Below are 18,272 nucleotides of genomic sequence, written 5' to 3' on the forward strand. Positions count from 1 at the left end.
AAAATTGGTGCGAGAATGCAAGGAGAAGAAAAAAAGAAAATAACTAGTAAGACAAGCCAGATTGATATCCCTGGCTTAGTTTATACGTGCCCGTGGTAGGTAATGAGCGCAATTACCAGGTATTTTTTTAATCATATGTGGCAAATGTGGATGAAGCAGAACGAAAGCATATTGTGCAGCCAACCCCAAGCGAGTGGAAGTAGAGGTAAGACTTCCAGTCTGGAATTACTTGACCTTCTCCACGCCTCCCTGACTCTGTTTGAAGTTAGTCATACACAAAGAAATGATGAATCACCCTCGCTCACAAAGATGTTGGGCCTGCTCAAAAAGTAGCAAGTTAAAGCATTTCAAGAACCCTGTTCGGGCTCAAATCACATTGTCTTTTTTTTGGCTCCCTTTGAAGATTTTTCCCAGACCAGAAGCAAAATGATCCTCTGCTACTCCCTCAAATACCCATTCTCGCAAGTCCCCCCAAACCTCCCTCCCAGGCCTTTCTTTTCCAGAGTGGACAAATCTAGCCAGGCAAAGTGGCACTTTACAGCTCCCCACCCTTCTGTAAATGGAACCGGATCTGGTTCTTGTAGTGATTTATTTAGTGCATCACTGCTGGAGCCCCCTAGCCTGTCGCCTACTATTGCCGTACGATAGAAATCACACACAACCCAACACACTCAACCCCACACACACAACCCCCACACACACAACCCCACACACTCAACCCCACACACACAACCCCCACACACACAACCCCACATACACACAACCCCACACCCACACAACCCCACACACAACCCCCCACACACAACCCCACATACACACAAATCCCCACACAAATCCCCACACACAACCCCACACACAAACACCCAGACCCCCCCACACACACAACCCCACACTAACCCCCCCACACCCACACAACCCCCACACTCACCCCCCCACACACACACACACAACCCCCACACCCCCCACACTCACCCCCCACACACACACACAACCCCCCACACACACACACCCTGCACACCCCCCCCACACTCACCCCCCCACACACACACAATCCCCACACACACAACCCCACACAAAGTCCACACACAACCAGACACACCCCCCACACACCCCAAACACACATCCCCCGCCACACACACCCACACACACAACACCCCACACACAACCCTACACACACAACCCCCACACACACCCAACGCCCCACACACACACCTCCACACACACCCACCGCCACACACACCCACACACACCCACACACACCCACACACACTGCCACACACACACACAACCCCCCCACACACACCCCACACACACAACCCCACACACACACCCCACACACAACCATACAAATACAACCACACACACAACACCCCCACACACAACCACACACACACACCCCCCCCACACACACACACAAAACCACACACAACCATACACACACAACTCCCCACACTCACAACCATACACACACAACCCCACACACAACCCCCCACACACACAACCACACACACAACCCCAAACACACAACCCACACACACAACCCCCCCCACACACACACTCCTACCGCCCTCACTCTATCACCCTCACTTTATTGCCCTCACTCTATATATCGCCCTCACTCTATCTATCGCCCTCACTCACTCTATCGTCCTCACTCTATCAATCGCCCTCACTCTATCAATCGCCCTCACTCTATCAATCGCCCTCACTCTATCGCCCTCACTCTATCGCCCTCACTCTATCTATCTATGTTCTACCTGCACCTCAATGCTCTTGCTTCCTGACATTGCTGTCTTTGGTCCACTCGGGTGTGTCAATAAAGTCATCCAAGAGCTCTTCGCTGATGCTCCACCCTGGGAGCGGGGAGAGAGAGGGGTGAAGCGACCTGTAAGGTACAGACCAAGAGGCTTATTTTGAGTTTGGCGGACAACATACACCTTAACAAGCATTTACAATGCAATAGGTCTCGCATTATTAAAGTTGGAGCAATTGGCATTGTAAATGACAATGTCTTTTATTCATTGTTTTTAAAACCTGCAATCGGTGCATAAACACGCACTTTGAACGTATATTCCTTGCTTACAATGAGCAAAGCTGGCAGTAAAAGAGACTTACAGCCTTGCTTCTCATAAGCATGAACTATAAGTGCAAAGTGCTTGTTTACGCAACGGTCTAAATGAAGAAAAGGCATTGTCATTTACAATGCCAATAGCTCAAACTTTAATAATGCGAGACCTATTGCATTGTAAATGCTTGTTCCATTTGTCACCCCCAGTGGGACGGGTACGCTCTGACGTGGGTCCCGTGCTCACCATGCCACTGGAGTCAACCTAACCTGGCTGATGAGGGCTGAAAGCCCGAAACCGGTCCTAGGATGCTTGTTTCCAATCCAGGGAGGACCTGGCCTGGCAGATCGGGCTGGACTGTTCCCATTGGGTGCAGGGTCAAGACTGATTTGCATATGGCTGGGTTCAAACTGGAATGGTATGGTGAGAAAAAAAAAATATGGATTTAGGCCCAGATCTCTGTACTGGGGTGCATTTATGACATTGTTCTGCATGTTCTTTTCACACTGCCATCAAAGCAAGCATGAGCGCGTACACGTAGGTAATCTCTCACGCGCGCCATCACTCTGACATCCCGGCCCTGGCCCCGCTCTCTACAGGCGCGCGTTAATTCAATGACTCATTTTCGGAGCAGAAACTGTAACTTTATTACGATTGAATTTAAAAAAGGAAATCCAAAGGCCTCCAATTAAGAAATAATTATCGCTCTGGGTAATACCTGAAGGAGGCAGATCACGTCTTACACGGGAGTCATTAATAATAGCGGCGCGAAGGCGCAGAGAGGAGTGAGCCAGTCACAGCCAAGGCCGCCCGCCTCAGCACCGCTGACGGCGCCGCGGTTCCAAGGGAGCCCAGTCAGGGGGAAAACAGGAATGTTTCCCTTAATTACAAGACCAAACCACAGTGTTGTTTTATTTAAATCTTAGTAGCATGAGGAACTATATGAGAGAAACCGCAAAACGGCTGGTTCAGCAGAGGTGGGAGGAGAAACGTAAATGTGACAATTTCAACACGTAGCCGAAGCAGATATGTAAAAACTTTTGTGACTTCTTCAGAAGCACATCGCATTTGATGAGATGGGCGTTAAAAGGGCATTTCTTATGACGAATAAGGCACGATATTATGTACAGAAAGCTCCTGCCATACTTTTACAAGTGCTAGGGGTATGCAAAGTTGCAAAGTCATTTCCTTTACAAATTTAATTTTTTTCTAAAATTCAGCGCTGTCTGAATTTTAAAAAAAATATATGGAAAAGTAGGTTTGTTAGAGATAAATCCAATTCAAAATATTTTACGGGATAATTGTCTCACTAAAATAGGTTTTCACTGTAAATTTGCCTCAGAAAAACTATTTGTTGAAATAATGTTTACCTGCTGGGAAAGAATTGTTCACCAAACTTTACAAACTCCACGAAGTGCACAGCTTGTTAGGTTCTTAATCTGAATTTTTAATCTGAATTTGACATTTTGTTCATCCCTAATAAACCCATCCAAATGATTCCTTAATGCATTCTAGTTGAGGAATCACACCCTGTCTTCAATTAGAAAATTACAGTGTACGAGGTGATTCCTGGTACTGCACATGCCGGAATTCTGAGTTTTGCAGTTCTTGACACACATCCTCTGCAATTTTTCAGAGATACATTTTGACAGGTCAAACCTTCTGACATTTACAGAGGAAAAATGCTGGGTGTACTGTATACCGATGCAGGTGGAACTCTGTTGCCTAAATAACAAATAGCTGGTGTTATTTTTCATTTACCATAAGGCAACTCAGAATAAGTGGAATTGTTCTCACCCAGTAAACATCTCAAACTGATGTGTCTTTATTAACCAGGTGTAGTTAATATCTCAGCCCCTTCTGGAGCACTCAAGATCATTCCTCGCCATTCGTTGGTTACCTGACATTAGCCATGTCTTGAAGTGCGATTTTCTTACAGAAATTTAGCTGCACCCCAACTACATGGAATACGCCTCCCCAAGAGTTGTGCCACTCTCCTCCCTCATCACTTTACTAAAAAAAAAAAAAAAAAAAGCTCTCCATTTCAAGAATCTCTTTGCTAGAATGATTTTATTTGTCTCAAGCACTTGATTTATGCCTCTTCATTTCCTTTCCTTTTTAGATTTTTCTTCGCAGTTTCATGCAATTTAAGGGTCAGATGTACAACAACTCTTTGCATCCACAAAAACCTTCTATTTCCACAATCACAGGTTTTAGTACATCAGAAGAGCTTTTTACAATGTAGAAAAGACCTATTATGAGTCACAATATTCTTTCTGACTTGCAAAAGGGCTTTTACAACTCTATCTAAATTGCAAACAGGAAGGGGCATATACCAGACTTTCCTCTCCTATTTACAGGTTAGAAATTGTACTTATTTTTATTTATTTATTTTATTTTAAGCGAATTTATACAGCGCGAACTTTAGCCAAGGTGTCAGAGCGCTTTACATAAGAACCAGAATCAATCCATAAGGACTTAGGATTACGTGTGTTATTTACATAAAAGATACAAACAGAAAAAAAATGCAAATGTACAAGTTGTAATGTCACACAAGGAAGAGAGTCACTCAAGGAAGCGATACAAATGGATAGACTCTAAGCGTCACATAGGAATGGTAGAGAGTACAATGGTCTACAGTGGACCATTGTAGAGGACAGGGCTAGAAACAAAATTACCTATTTGTCATCAAAACCAAGATGCATGGACTGTGAATGCAGCAAAGGAGGAGTTGCACTGGGAAACCTCAATTTCCCGTCATTCTTTTTGGCATTGAATACTTTCTTCCTCTTGTGCTCGCGACAGAAAGGACAAGTGCTGCTTTTCCCTTGTGACGGGGCGCCGAGGAGACAGACATGTGGCTGTTCCCGCCTTTTCTCATGTAGCTGTCCGGGGTGACGTTTAAACTTCCTTCCCCCCTCCAGATGGGGCGAGGCGTGGGAGGAGAGGACGTGCAGGTGCAGGAGGACTTCATTCTCCTCACTCGACGCCTCATCCTTGGACACTAAATATAGATAAATATGTGCTGATTTTGAGACATTGAGTCAACCGAGGGGGTTATTGCTTAGATAATATCTCCTCTGTAATGAAGCACTGCAGGTAGAATTTGATTGACTGATCGGGGAAAAAGTACAGGGGTATTTTTGTTGTTGTTTCACCCGCCCCACCTCCACCCCCGCCATCTCACCAAGTTTTTCGAATGCCAGAGAGCCACAGCTTCCGAGATGAATTAATGCTCAGAGGCGGTGAGCCTTCACATTGAGAAATCCAGAGCAGCTTTCCCTAATTAGGTATTAATTAGATGCATTTCAGGTTATTATTTCTACATTAAAATTCCATCTCTGACAAATTCCACCTCGGCAATGGAAACAATGGGCGAGACGGTGGAATGGAAGCGCGCGGGGACTGGGGTGAGGACGGAAAGCGGGGGAAATGAGGCGCTGCTGCCCACCGCCACTGAATCCCTAATGAGATTGGGATCCACCGCTCCGCGTCTGGGGGGACTGGGAGATGTGGGAAGTGAAGTAAAATGGGAGGCAGACAAGAAATGATGGAAAGAGAAGATGGGAAAGGGAGTGCTGTAAGGGGGCAAAGGGTGCTCGACATTGCAGGAAGTATGGGGTCTACATTAGCATTTCAAAGGTGTGAACACAGCTTTTGACAAGATCTTTGGGGAGGTCTCAGACTTGTGTAGGGCTTCTACCGGAAGTATTTTTTGCATTGCATCCAGGACATTGTGGCTCCTGTTCACAGGCTGATTTCAATGTTTACATTGTCTATGCAGGTGCTTGCCGCTGATGTAGTGCCCATCATCTAGCGCTGATGGGGAAATGGCAGGCGATGTAAAAATGTAAGATCGGCACAAGCCTAAAAAGCAATGGCCAAGCCGATGGTCTGGCATTTACTATCAGCCTTTTGGCTTTGTCAATGCTTATTTTATTTTTTGCATGGCTTTATTGTTGGGAAAGGTGCTAGGGCCTTATCAGCCTTAAAAGTAATTGTCTGAAAGCATATAGGTTTTGGTCTCAGATGTCACACAGTAGTCCCTAGCACTGAAGACAACTGCTTTGTGTGTGGAAGTGACCTTGAGAAAGGGAAGAAAGCTGCTATAAAGTCAGCCAGTGGCTAAAGTGGGCTGACCCACTGCCTCATGCTAGAGGGCGTAGAAGAAAAAAGTGGATGGCACAATGACAGAGCAATGGATGAAGAGGGCTGTCTGAAAGACCCTATAAATAAGTATATCATACATATAATTTTATTAAAATCTAAATGTCTGAGCAATGATAAACCTACAATTGGCTTTTTTAAGCAAATGAACCACATTTCTGTTCTAAAGTTTTTTATTTCCCCCTTTAAAAATAGAAAACAATAACCAAAAACGGTTTCCAGAAGAATATGTAGTGTTGTGAGACTATGGGCACTAGGACCCTTGCAGTTCTGGGTGGACTCAACAAAGGATTACTTAACTTGCTGAGAGGTGTTGAGGAGTGGTTATTAATGATTATGATGTAAGAGGAGAGTGCAATGTGTGATTGTATACTGAGGAATAAAGACGCACAATCCAGAGCTCTGTGTGTGTGGTGTACTCCTTTGCTTGCTCCCGGGGCTTTGGAAGACTCTACAACTGGCGACGAGTAGGGGATCTGTGCCCCTAAGAAATGAGATTGCTCTCCCTCAGAGTTTGTAATGCTACGGCAAACTGCTTTTGCATGCCACATGCACCCAAGTCAATGAGAAGCAGTTTGACGTTGGTGTGTGTGGAGTCGAAGCCCTGCTCCAGCCCATACATGGCACTCAAAGTAGTTGAAGGCCCTGCAGAGAAGCCCATTTGAAAAGCCTGCCTGAAAACCCTGGTTAGGCCAAAAGAAGAGATACTGTGCCACAGCATAACATAGAGTCATCATTGATACAAAGCAAAATGCTAAAGGAAGCAAAAACCAGGTACGATGCAGCAAGCTAAAGCCAATGATGAACAATTACGAGAGATGAATCCGTTACTTACTGCCAAGAAAGAAGATGGCCCCTTACGACCTCCGATCGACAGATCGGCAGTGCTTGTAGAAAGTACTGGTCCAGAAGAACAGTGGCCATCGCCTGAACAACATATGCTCTCGAGGGCGGTAGAAAAGAGTGCAGAGTACGATGCAGCTGTGTTTCTGAAAACACCACTGCCATTCGACACTGCCAAAAAGCAGAATAATGGTTGTCAGGTAGACTCCTAGTAGAAGTAGATGATAAGAAAATCATTAAATATTTAAAGAACTTTGCCAGTGACAGAGTGAAAGAAGTACTGAAGATTATCTCACAGACTGATACGATGTTGTACCGTCAGGTCAAAGAAGGAATGGAAACCAAGTTCAACCCGATGCCGAATGTCAAGTATGAAAGGTAAATTTTCAATTAAATGAGAGAGCAAACTGGTGAAATGATGGATGAGTTTTTCGAAAGAACTGCTGTGCTTATTAAACACTGCAAGTTTAATGAATTTAATGATGAAGAAGCCATACGTCTCTGAGTCATCGATGGATGTCTTTCAGACTCTTTCAGAAGACGCATGTTGAGAGAAACTCTCAGCTTAGAGAAAGTACTAATGGCTGCAAAAGCTGAGTAAGGAGCAAATTGACTAGCCGCTGATATGGAAGCTGGAATCGTGAGAAATTAATCAGTGTTGGTCATGAAAGGCAGGCACGGGTGCAGGGTAGATGCATGCAGGTTGACGTCTCCAAAGAGGAAAAGGCTTTTTCCGATGTGGGTTTTCATTTCCTCCAGAAGGCAAATGTGCAAAGGTTGTGGTAAAGAAAACCACTTCATAATGGTTAGCAAAGTGAAAGAGAAACCAACTACATCACAGTGAAAAGAGAAAATGGACGTCAGAAGATTCCAGAAGTATTCTCGCCATGCTCACAAATCCAACAAGCATTGGAAATGCAATAGGTCTCGCATTAGGAAAGTTTGAGCTATTGGTCTTATAAATTACATTTTTTTAATTTATGTATTTGTTAAAATAGCTAAATTAATAGCTCTGTCATTTACAATGCCAATAGTTATAACTTTCGCAAATGTGACACCTATAGCATTTGTAATGCAACATGTTTTTTATTTACGTGACTTAGATGTATTAATATTACAAATAACAATGGCTTTTATTTTTTTTGTTAAATTGTTAAATACTGTATTTAATTTGTAATGGCAATAGCTTAAATTTTGTAAATAACTTTTGTGAAGATTATATTCAGTGTTTTTTATTGTGACGAAAATCCAAGAACAGAAGTGAAATATTAACATCTTTTTTGTGATTTGTAATAAGGCTTGAAAGCTTGAAAACAGCTTGAAACAGTGTCGCCTGTCGTGAACTGAGGGCTATAACTCACTGTGTAATGCACTATGTAAAGGCGACCACAAAATACAGAAACTGTGAATTGAACTTTACAGGTTTGAAATTTAAATGATTCCTTTCTGAGGCCGTACATAAATAATTCATATGTGGGAAAGAAGGGTGGTGGTTGGGGTGGTGTGCATGTATAATAGAGATTGTTTGGAATGAATACCGGGAACGCAGCAATTAATTTGAACCGGTGGTTTCCAGGGCTCAGTACGGGCACTTTATTCTCAGTGTCGGCGCTATTGACAGTTCACACATGGTGGCGCTGTCTGTTTAATTATAAGATGAGAGCAACAACAGTATTTAATAATTCAAAATACATTGAAAATGGCAATTGAGACTATTCCATGCCATTCGTATTGGGAGTCCTGGAATAGTTTGAATTGTTACAATTGTAACATTGCAATGTGTTGTAGTTGTACTGGTACTTTTATTGGCAGTGCAGGCTGCAGTGGCATCCAAAGAAGGGCCCTGACACTTACTTTTTTTTCAAATATAAATTACGCACTAGTTTCAATAACAATATAGAATTATGCAGAAAAGGAGGCATCTGTGTAAATTTAAGATGATACAGGGGAAGCAGCGAGGAGAGTGCTCTGATTGTGGAAAACAAGCAGCAAGGAGAGAGAGAGAGAGAGAGAGAGAAAGAGAGGGAGTGGGGGAGAGAGAAAGAGAGAGTGGGAAAGAAAGAAAGAGAGAGAGTGGGAGAGAGAGAGAGAGAGAGAAGGGAGAAAGAGAGAGAGTGTGAGAGAGAGCCAGTGGGAGAGTGGGAAAGAGAAAAAGAGAGAGAGAGTGGGAGAGAGAGAGTGGGAGAGAGAGAGAGAGAAAGACAGAGTGGGAGAAAGAGAGTGAGAGAGGGAGAGTGGGAGAGAAAGAAAGAGAGAGTTTGGGAGACAGGGAGAGAAAGAGAGGGAGAGAGAGAGAAAGAGAGAGAGTGGGAGAAAGAGAGAGTGGGAGAAAGAGAGAGAGTGAGAGAAAGAGAGACAGTGGGAGGGAGAAAGAGAGAGAGAGTGGGAGAAAGAGAAAGACAGAGAGTGGGAGAAAGAGAGGGAGAGTGGGTCAGAGAGAAAGAAAGAGAGAGGTTGGAAGGGAGAGAAAATGAGAGAGTGGGAGAGAGAGAGAAAGAGAGAGGGTGGGAGGGAGAGATCGAGGAAGAGAGAGTGAGAGAGAGAGAAAGAGAGAGAGTGGGAGAGAGAGAGTGGGAGAAAGAGAGAGAGTGAGAGAGAGAGAGAAAGAGAGAGGGTGGGATTGAGGGAGAGAGCGAGGAAGAGAGAGTGAGAGAGAAAGAGAGAGAGTGGGAGAGAGAGGAAGAGTGAGAGAGATAGAGAAAGAGAGAGAAAGAATGAAAGTAAAATAGAAAGGAGAGAGGAGAGACGCAATGAGGGACAGAGAGAGACAAAGGGACAACGAATTTGCGTGAGATAGAGGTAGAAGAGAGAGAGACAGAGTGAGAGATAGAATAGAGAGTACAGAGGAAGATGTTGTTGCTTCTTTGCGCCTGTCTATCACAAAGCATGGGGCCAGATCAGGCCTCAGGAATGGAGTGGCAGTTTTTGCAGTCTGGATGAAATAGCTACGCCTGCACCCTTTGATCGCTGGTGCACGGGAGTATCAGATCTGAGCTGAGACTGTACTCTGGAATATATTTGTTCATTTTGTCCCGGTTTTTAGATCCCGATCTTTACATTCAGATATAATTACAGCAATATTTCATGCACTTTGTCTCCGCACTTCAAGGATAGCAGTGGTGATTTGATGCATCTGATATTTGATGGCACTTTTTATTCAGATGGTTCCAGGAGATGACGTTGGTATTATGTGTGATTTCTTCTAATTTTGAACAGGGGTCGCATCGCACTACTCCCGGTCTCAGAGATGAGGAGAACCTCAGGTATCTGACCGGTGACAAGATCATTCATGAGTGAACTATCGGTTCTGAGACATAGAACAGAAGGAGAGCCAAGATAGCGCTGTTGGTCAGAGTGCACGGGTGCATTTGAACGGCGCTATGCGCAGGGCATGGCCGTGCCTGTGAAAGATGACAAACAGGTGACAAGATCATTCATGAGTGAACTATCGGTTCTGAGACATAGAACAGAAGGAGAGCCAAGATAGCGCTGTTGGTCAGAGTGCACGGGTGCATTTGAACGGCGCTATGCGCAGGGCATGGCCGTGCCTGTGAAAGATGACAAACAGGTGACAAGATCATTCATGAGTGAACTATCGGTTCTGAGACATAGAACAGAAGGAGAGCCAAGTTAGCGCTGTTGGTCAGAGTGCACGGGTGCATTTGAACGGCGCTATGCGCAGGGCATGGCCGTGCCTGTGAAAGACGACAAACAAGCAGATCATAGATGGAATCGAAGCTGTACCGAGGTGGGGGCTAAAAGAAACCAAAAGAAGTGAACAGTTGCAAAGGGACAACAAATACAGTCAGATGAAGGGCAGGGCGACAAACAAGAAAGGAAACAAGACGGAGGGCATTGCTGTGGGGAGGGGGGAGGAGAAATGCACACGGCGGGCAGGGGAGGGGGCGGAGCGGGGAGAGCGGCATGAGGGTGTGAAGCAGCCGGGGCCTTTGAAGTGAAGCTAAGCTTCACTTCAAAGGTGTGGGAGGAGTGTGGCTTTGGGAACAGATGGCGATTTGATGATGTGCACGCGCATTTTAGGTCAATGCGCTTGCGCATTGACCTAAAAGCGCACGGGCACAGCACCAAATCGCCACAGTTAGTTAAACTTTGTTTAAAGCCCTATAGTCTCGCTTCTCTCAATGCGCATGCGCATTGATAGGTCACGAGACCTAAAAAGCAACATCAGTTACGGCAAGTAGAAATCAGACAAAGTCAATCGTCATCAAGTGGTACAAGTCCATTTCAAAGGAACATCACAAGCAAATGTACAATTTGAAATTAAGGGCCAACAAGGAGCAAGCCAAGGATATGAAGATACAACAGCTTTATGCACAAATAAGGCAGATAACTGTGAATAATTAGGTCTACTGATTTTCCAACAAAATCATCGAGTGGACAGTATTAACAATCACCTTAGCCCACCACAACATAACTCTGTGGAAAGCTCAAACATAGCTCAAGATAGTATTCCTAACCTCCAACAATCTAGGGCAACAACTAGAGGAACTCAGAAGCCAGCTCTAATACTCAACCAGCAACCGGGCCTAAGACACTGTTCTGAATCTCAGAACGCCCAACCCACTAGTTATACTGCTGTGAAAATTCCAGGTCGAGGACCTAACCTTTTAGATCAACAAACGAAGCCTGACACGGAAACTGCCCTAAAGCTCCACTAAAACCCATCACCAGCTCCAGACAACAAATGTAAGGATCCAGACATTACAAAGAAACTACCGCTCCCCACATAATTCATCATCCTTCTCATCATCCCCCAGCTCGGATGACATACTTCCTTTGGCAGACTTACCAGCCCTCTACAAATCAAATGGATCCACGCAATCAGTACAAGGACAGCTGTCACAAACCAACGACCAGTCCACCACCAACTGCGACATGTCCTTCCTTGCCTCCCAAGAGTGGGAAGACCTAGTTCCCTCTTATACATGCGATCCTAGCAGCCGACCAAAAGTCTGGCAAACAAAAAGAAGCAGTATACAGGTCATAACAACAAAACCTTAATTTGGGAATCACTCTTAAGCTCCATGTAATATTCGACTGCGGCCTTGCAATACCAATCCCATAAAATGGACCTTCTACTTACAGTATTGCATTCTCTCACCGATTTTATTTCGGGGATAGATAAAAAGCTAGGCTAGCTGAACGGATTAATAAAGAGGGCAGGCAGCGGCCCTGAAAACAGTCTGTGCAACAAGAATGCGCATGGGCCCTGATTGTGGACAAACTACAAACGTTACCCACGACATTGGCAGACCTACTGCCGACTCTGAAACCAAAAGTAGAACCACAGCAAACAGTAAATAAAGGTACCCCGAGGGACGAAGCGGAATCATCGAGCGCATAGCTACTAGTGCCAATATTTCCAAACAGGGACTCTCTTTCAAAAGGTTGCAGTCCCCTCCAAGGATCAAATAAAACTGAAATTGCCGGTAGCAAAAGTCTAACAAAAAGAACAGGATTCAAGCAAAAAAGGAAAGGCAGGAATAAGAAATCCACAGTCCTGGCACATTACGCTACCGACTCCATCCCGGTAGGCTTACTTAAAACAGAACTAGTAAACGATAAAACACCAAACGAAGAAGAGCTAGACTCGGTAAACAGCACGAAGATCCCGACTGCAAGCCACGAAACAACAAAGCAGCAGCAAAATACAACAAGCTCCCTACCAAGTTCCAGCAACAAACAAGTGGAAAGGAGCATACAGACAGGGTCCCCACCCGAAAAGATTCTGCCTCCAATTGCCTCCGCTAACGAGATGCACCAAACGAGTATACACCTAGGGCAAGATGCATCAACAGCCTCACCAGGCAGAACAGTGCTATTTAAAAGTACACACAAAACAACAACATCCCTCGGCCGAGTCTCTTGGGAGGATCAAAAGAGGTCCCAATAATCTCTGAACCACAACCACGAGAATGATATCACAGCGCACGCCACAGACAATCACACAGAATACTTAAACTACAGCCATAACTTTGGAGCACTCACAGTAAACCTTCCTGATCATGGGGCCCTTCAAGATAGCGTAAATAATAAAATAAGAAGGCCACTCCAAAATCTAGAACCTCGTGCCCATAGAGTGACCATCAATAACAGCTCAGAGTCACAAGATCAGCCCATAGCCACGGGCGAAGGGTCAAGCATCATAATATTTCACCCTCAATACAAATCTAGAGGCCGTATGGACACACTGAACAGAAGGAACATTCTACAGCTTCTACATTCCATTACACCTCTAGTAAACATCGAAACCCTTGACTCACTGTCAGTGGAATTTCAACCACCTACCAATACCCAGAGTACAGAGGCAACTAGAACAACCTGGTGAACCGCAGAGGTTGCAGGCAGAATCCTCCGGGAAAGGGAAAGCTTCACAAACTGGGGGATAGGCCTGGAATCCATCCCCAAACCTTTATACCCAGCTCCTTTCCTTAATGTAGAAGTAATCAACTCAAGCAGGATGATTTTTTCAGTCTTGAAAGGAGCAAGAAGTAGTACACCAGGCACTGCAATTGAAGCAAACTTGGAAATTGCACTGCAACCGACCCAAGTTTCCTCAGATTCACAGTTCACTTTATTGTCCAACAACAGGACTGACATTCATCGGCAAAAAGCACCGGCATGTTCACTATGACAGGCAACTGATTCAGTACAGCCTTCAGAGAAAGTACGCAACGGTATTACCATTTGTGTCTGGAACGTTAATGGCCTAGGCTCAAAAATGCACGATCAACAGTTCACAAATTACCTGACCACCTTTGACATTTTCTTGCTTCAAGAAACTTGGGACGATAAGCCTCAAGAGCTGCAAGGCTTCGCCACCTATTCATTGCCGGCAGCAAAGTTGTCAGCTTTTGGTCGCCGCTCGGAGGGCTTACAGCTTTCTGCTTCAATAACTAAAATTGGAGAGCTCCTCCCTGTCACTATACACCTAACTCCACCAAGCTGCATTCAAGGAATAAAGGTAACTCTCAGGCAAAATCACCTTAAACAGGAAATCATAATAATAAACGTTTATGTTCACCCGAAACAAAAATCAAAGGCAGCGAAAGAGCTGTTACTCGAGTTACAGAGAGTAATGGAAGAAGAATCAACGGACCTCATAGTCCTGGCTGGTGATTTCAACATGCACCTCTTAGGGTCTACCAAGGAAGAAGACTCAATGCAGGACCTCTCGAGAGCATGGGGAATTCCAACACAACGCCAAATACGGTCCACTAAGCCACCAAGCATAGCAACAAACTTACTTATAGGCCTAGAACACCTAAATATGAGAGCCCTGAACGGACGGTTTAAAGACGATATCCCACCAGCAGCTACATACCACTCAACTGTTGCATCATCACATCTGGACTTTACTTTTACAACATTGTCCCTGTTTAATAAAGTAGTCTCCTTCAAGATCGGTAATAGTAATTTTAGTGACCACCTCCCACAAGAGTTGAATCTTCTAACAAGAGCCTGCCAAATCCCAGAAACTAGCAACTCCATCTTGCTGGAAGAAACGAGCAACCTAAGAAGAATAAGATGCAACTCCGCCAATATTGACAAAATAGCAGCAGAGGCCCAAGCTCTTTATAATCAAGTTCAAGCCAATTCAACCCATCCAATAGAAAGCTGGGAATCATTTACCAAATCAATAAGAGACAAATACTCACAATGCAACAATCAGAAGCAAAGGAAAGTGGCAACTGCTTCATTTGCTGCACAAAACAGCCCTGTCTCTAAAAAACGAAAACAAACTATAAATCAAATTTTTATTCTACTGCGCAACTCCCCAAACAATCGGAAACTGCATGGCACACTCCGCGAGGTAAGGACATCTCTAAAAAGAAGAAGATGGTAGAAGAAAAGGGCAAAAGACGATGAACTCTGGGCGAAACTTATGTTTGACGCAAATCAGAAAAATAGTGCTAATTTCCGGAAAACAGTCAACAAATTGCAGCACCCCAATCATCAAGGTATTAGCTCCAATATCTCCGAAGCGACCTGGGTAGACTACTTAACTAAACATTTCAACGATCAAGAACCTGAAATAACAGTCCCTCTGGGCAACTCGAGTCACCTCAGCACAAAAAATACCATTTGGGAGGGTAGAAACCAAAAGCACCAAGGGGACGTGGGTCTTGAAACATAGATCCTGTCGCAGCCAGGGGTAGCTCCTCCGTCAAGCCACGACTGCAAAACTTGTTTAGAAGACCTGCAAAAAGAACTCTTAGTCGATAATATAGGTAATCAAATTTCCAGAGGCAGACGGGCAGGAGCTCCGGGCCGGAACGGTTTACCACCGTTGCTATATAAGCAGGACGCAGACTTCTGGAGCAATGCACTAGTCCCAGTAATAGGACATGCTATAGGAACAACAGAAATTCCAGAGTCATGGCGAGACTCCATCATCCAGTCCCATATTCAAGCAAGGGGCGAGATCCGACCCAAACAACTATCGCCTGATAGCCTTGATTGACACAGATGGTAAATACTATGCAGGTATTGTCCTTAAAGAACTGGTCGCCTGGTCTATAAGAAGTAGTATAATACCAATGACCCAAACGGGTTTCCGTCAAGGGCTAGGAACTACAACCAGCATCATGGCCTTAACCATGCTTATGGATGCAGCGAAGCAAGGTAAACATCCCCTGTACCTTTGCTTCATTGACTACACTGTGACCTTCGATCACGTAGACCGCTCCAAACTTTGGTTAAGGCTGAAAAAATGGTGGATTCCGTTAACCCTCCTAGATCAACTCATTCAGCTACATACCGACACATGGGTCAGAATTAAATTAGGCGCAGGAAGGCAAAATTAATACAAGATAGGGCATAAAGCAAGGATGCGTTTTGGCCCCTTTGCTCTTCAGCCTCTTCCTGGTGGACCTGCCAGCAGAACTTGATGCTTGCTCCTCACACTTCCCGAAGCTAGGCGCCATGGTATTGACAAACTAACTTTACGCTAACGACCTAGTGCTGATCAGTAGAACTCCGATAGGACTTCAGCACCTTTTAGATGCCACCCACATCTTCTCACATCAGAACGCACTAAAAAAAATAAAAAAAATAAAAAGTTATGAGCGTTAACCACCGCAAGAAGACAAATGCCAGTTGGTACATGTACATGGAAGGCAAACGCATGGACCAAGTAACTGCTTACAAATATTTGGGTGTACGCCTAGATAAAAACAACTCCATCAAACCTCAACTTCAATCTTTACGAAGGAAGGGAGTAATGACCTGCATGGCAATAAAGCCCCTGAAGAAATTGCTGCCGGACTTAACACTTGACCCCCTCTTAAAGGTCCTACGAGCAAGATTACAATCAGTAATCACCTACGGTAGCGAATCCATGACCGGAAGAGATGCTGCTACCCTTGACTATAATCGCAACCTCCTACCGGGCGATATTTCAGCTCCCCAAATATGTTTCGCCAGCGCAAATAAGGCTGGAATTTGGAATCCAGAAACAGGAAATAGAAAGGCAGGGAGCTTTCTTAAAGAGTTGGCACAAAATCTGAGCTGGTGAGAGAGGGACTTTGAATAATCAACTTTGGCAAGGGCTGACCCGCTCTGGAAAATCACCAGTTAACGTCTACATACAGAACTCTCTGCAGGCCCTTGGCCTGGCAGATGCCTGGAACACCCGAATGGGCCAATTGGTTTTAAAAAAAATAGTAACAAAATCGACCAGGCTCATATCGACCACAGAGGACAAGAACTCGGTTTCCAAGAGAGCTCACGACTGGGTTGTGCTTAACAACTACGATGTTCTAAAACCTCAGCCCTCCTCAAGGACGGAACCAAACGCAAGACCAAAGAATTTTTTTTAAAGCTACGGCTGGGAGTCGGCACGATCAACCCGTTTATGCCATCGTCGGAAAGAAGAGGGACCGATCACTTGTACCGTTTTTGTGTTGAATGACCCTGAGACCTTGATTCATATATTATGCATAAGCAAGAAGCTAGACGATATACGGAAAAGTCTGTTAAAACCACTATTTAAGCAGCATGGAGTAAGGTCCTGCAGACAGGCAGTGATGATGTGTTTTAATCCCTCTTTCTTGCAGTTAAACTGTCGCCTTACAGTATTTTTTTGACCTTATAGCACAGAGACTGAAAACCTCTTGCTGCCAACAGCAGTGACCTACTAAGACTATAACAGACTCTGAATTGGTCCACTGGTTTTAATATTAAGCAGTTCGTACAATGATCTCAGATAGGCCTGCGATCCTTGTGTCAGTAGTGCTACTACAATTGGAACAATTTTATGTCTTTTTATACCAATGCAAGGTTGTTTTTAACCTAATACTTACTTTAATTATTTATCTAACATAACTCTTTTAGATATCAACCTGTAATGTTCTGAATGCAACGGTTTTAATTAATCATGCATAATAAAAATTACTTACTTACTCACTGCTGCTGACCTGGGACTCATATCTCTCAAATACAACATTTACTTTCAATCTGAAATGGTGAGTCAGTTTCAGCCATTATTTCATGGCATAGGCAGGCTCAAAACAATGAAAGTGCAACTTCACATTAATGAGGACGTTCGCCCTGTTGCCCAGCGTCACCTCAGAGTCGCCTTTCACTTCCAAAAAGCTGTTGAGAAAAAACTAGAAAAGCTGTTGAAGCATGATATTATTGAGCACTCCAACATTCCTACACCTTGGGTCTCACCCATAGCAGTGGTGCCCAAAAAGGATAGTGAGGGTGGAGTGCACATCTGGGTTTATATGCGTTAGGCCAACAGAGCAATCAAGAGAGAAAGACATCTTAGTCCACACAAAGCGGACATGATCATGTAACTTTACTATGCCAAAGTCTTCTCCCTTCTTGACCTGAATAAGGGAAATCATTAACTCAAGATGGAAGAAAACTGCAGGTACATCACTACTAATTTGACTCATGTTGGTTTGTTCAGATACAACAGGTTAGGTTTTGGAATGTCGTCCACTGCAGAAATATTTCAGGATGTTATACGTTGAATAATTCAACCTGTCACACATGCTGTTAACTATAGTGGTATTTGGGACAACAAAAAAGGAGCATGGTAAGGCTCATGTGCAAATGTTCTAGTTACTTGCGGATACAGGTCTCATTCTAAATGCAGCAAAGTGTGAGTTTCATAAGACTAAACCCAAATTCTTTGGACACATATTCTCTGATAGGGGAATGACT

This window comes from Lissotriton helveticus, chromosome 1_1, assembly GCF_964261635.1.
Source record: "Lissotriton helveticus chromosome 1_1, aLisHel1.1, whole genome shotgun sequence".
In the NCBI taxonomy this organism is placed as follows: domain Eukaryota; kingdom Metazoa; phylum Chordata; class Amphibia; order Caudata; family Salamandridae; genus Lissotriton; species Lissotriton helveticus.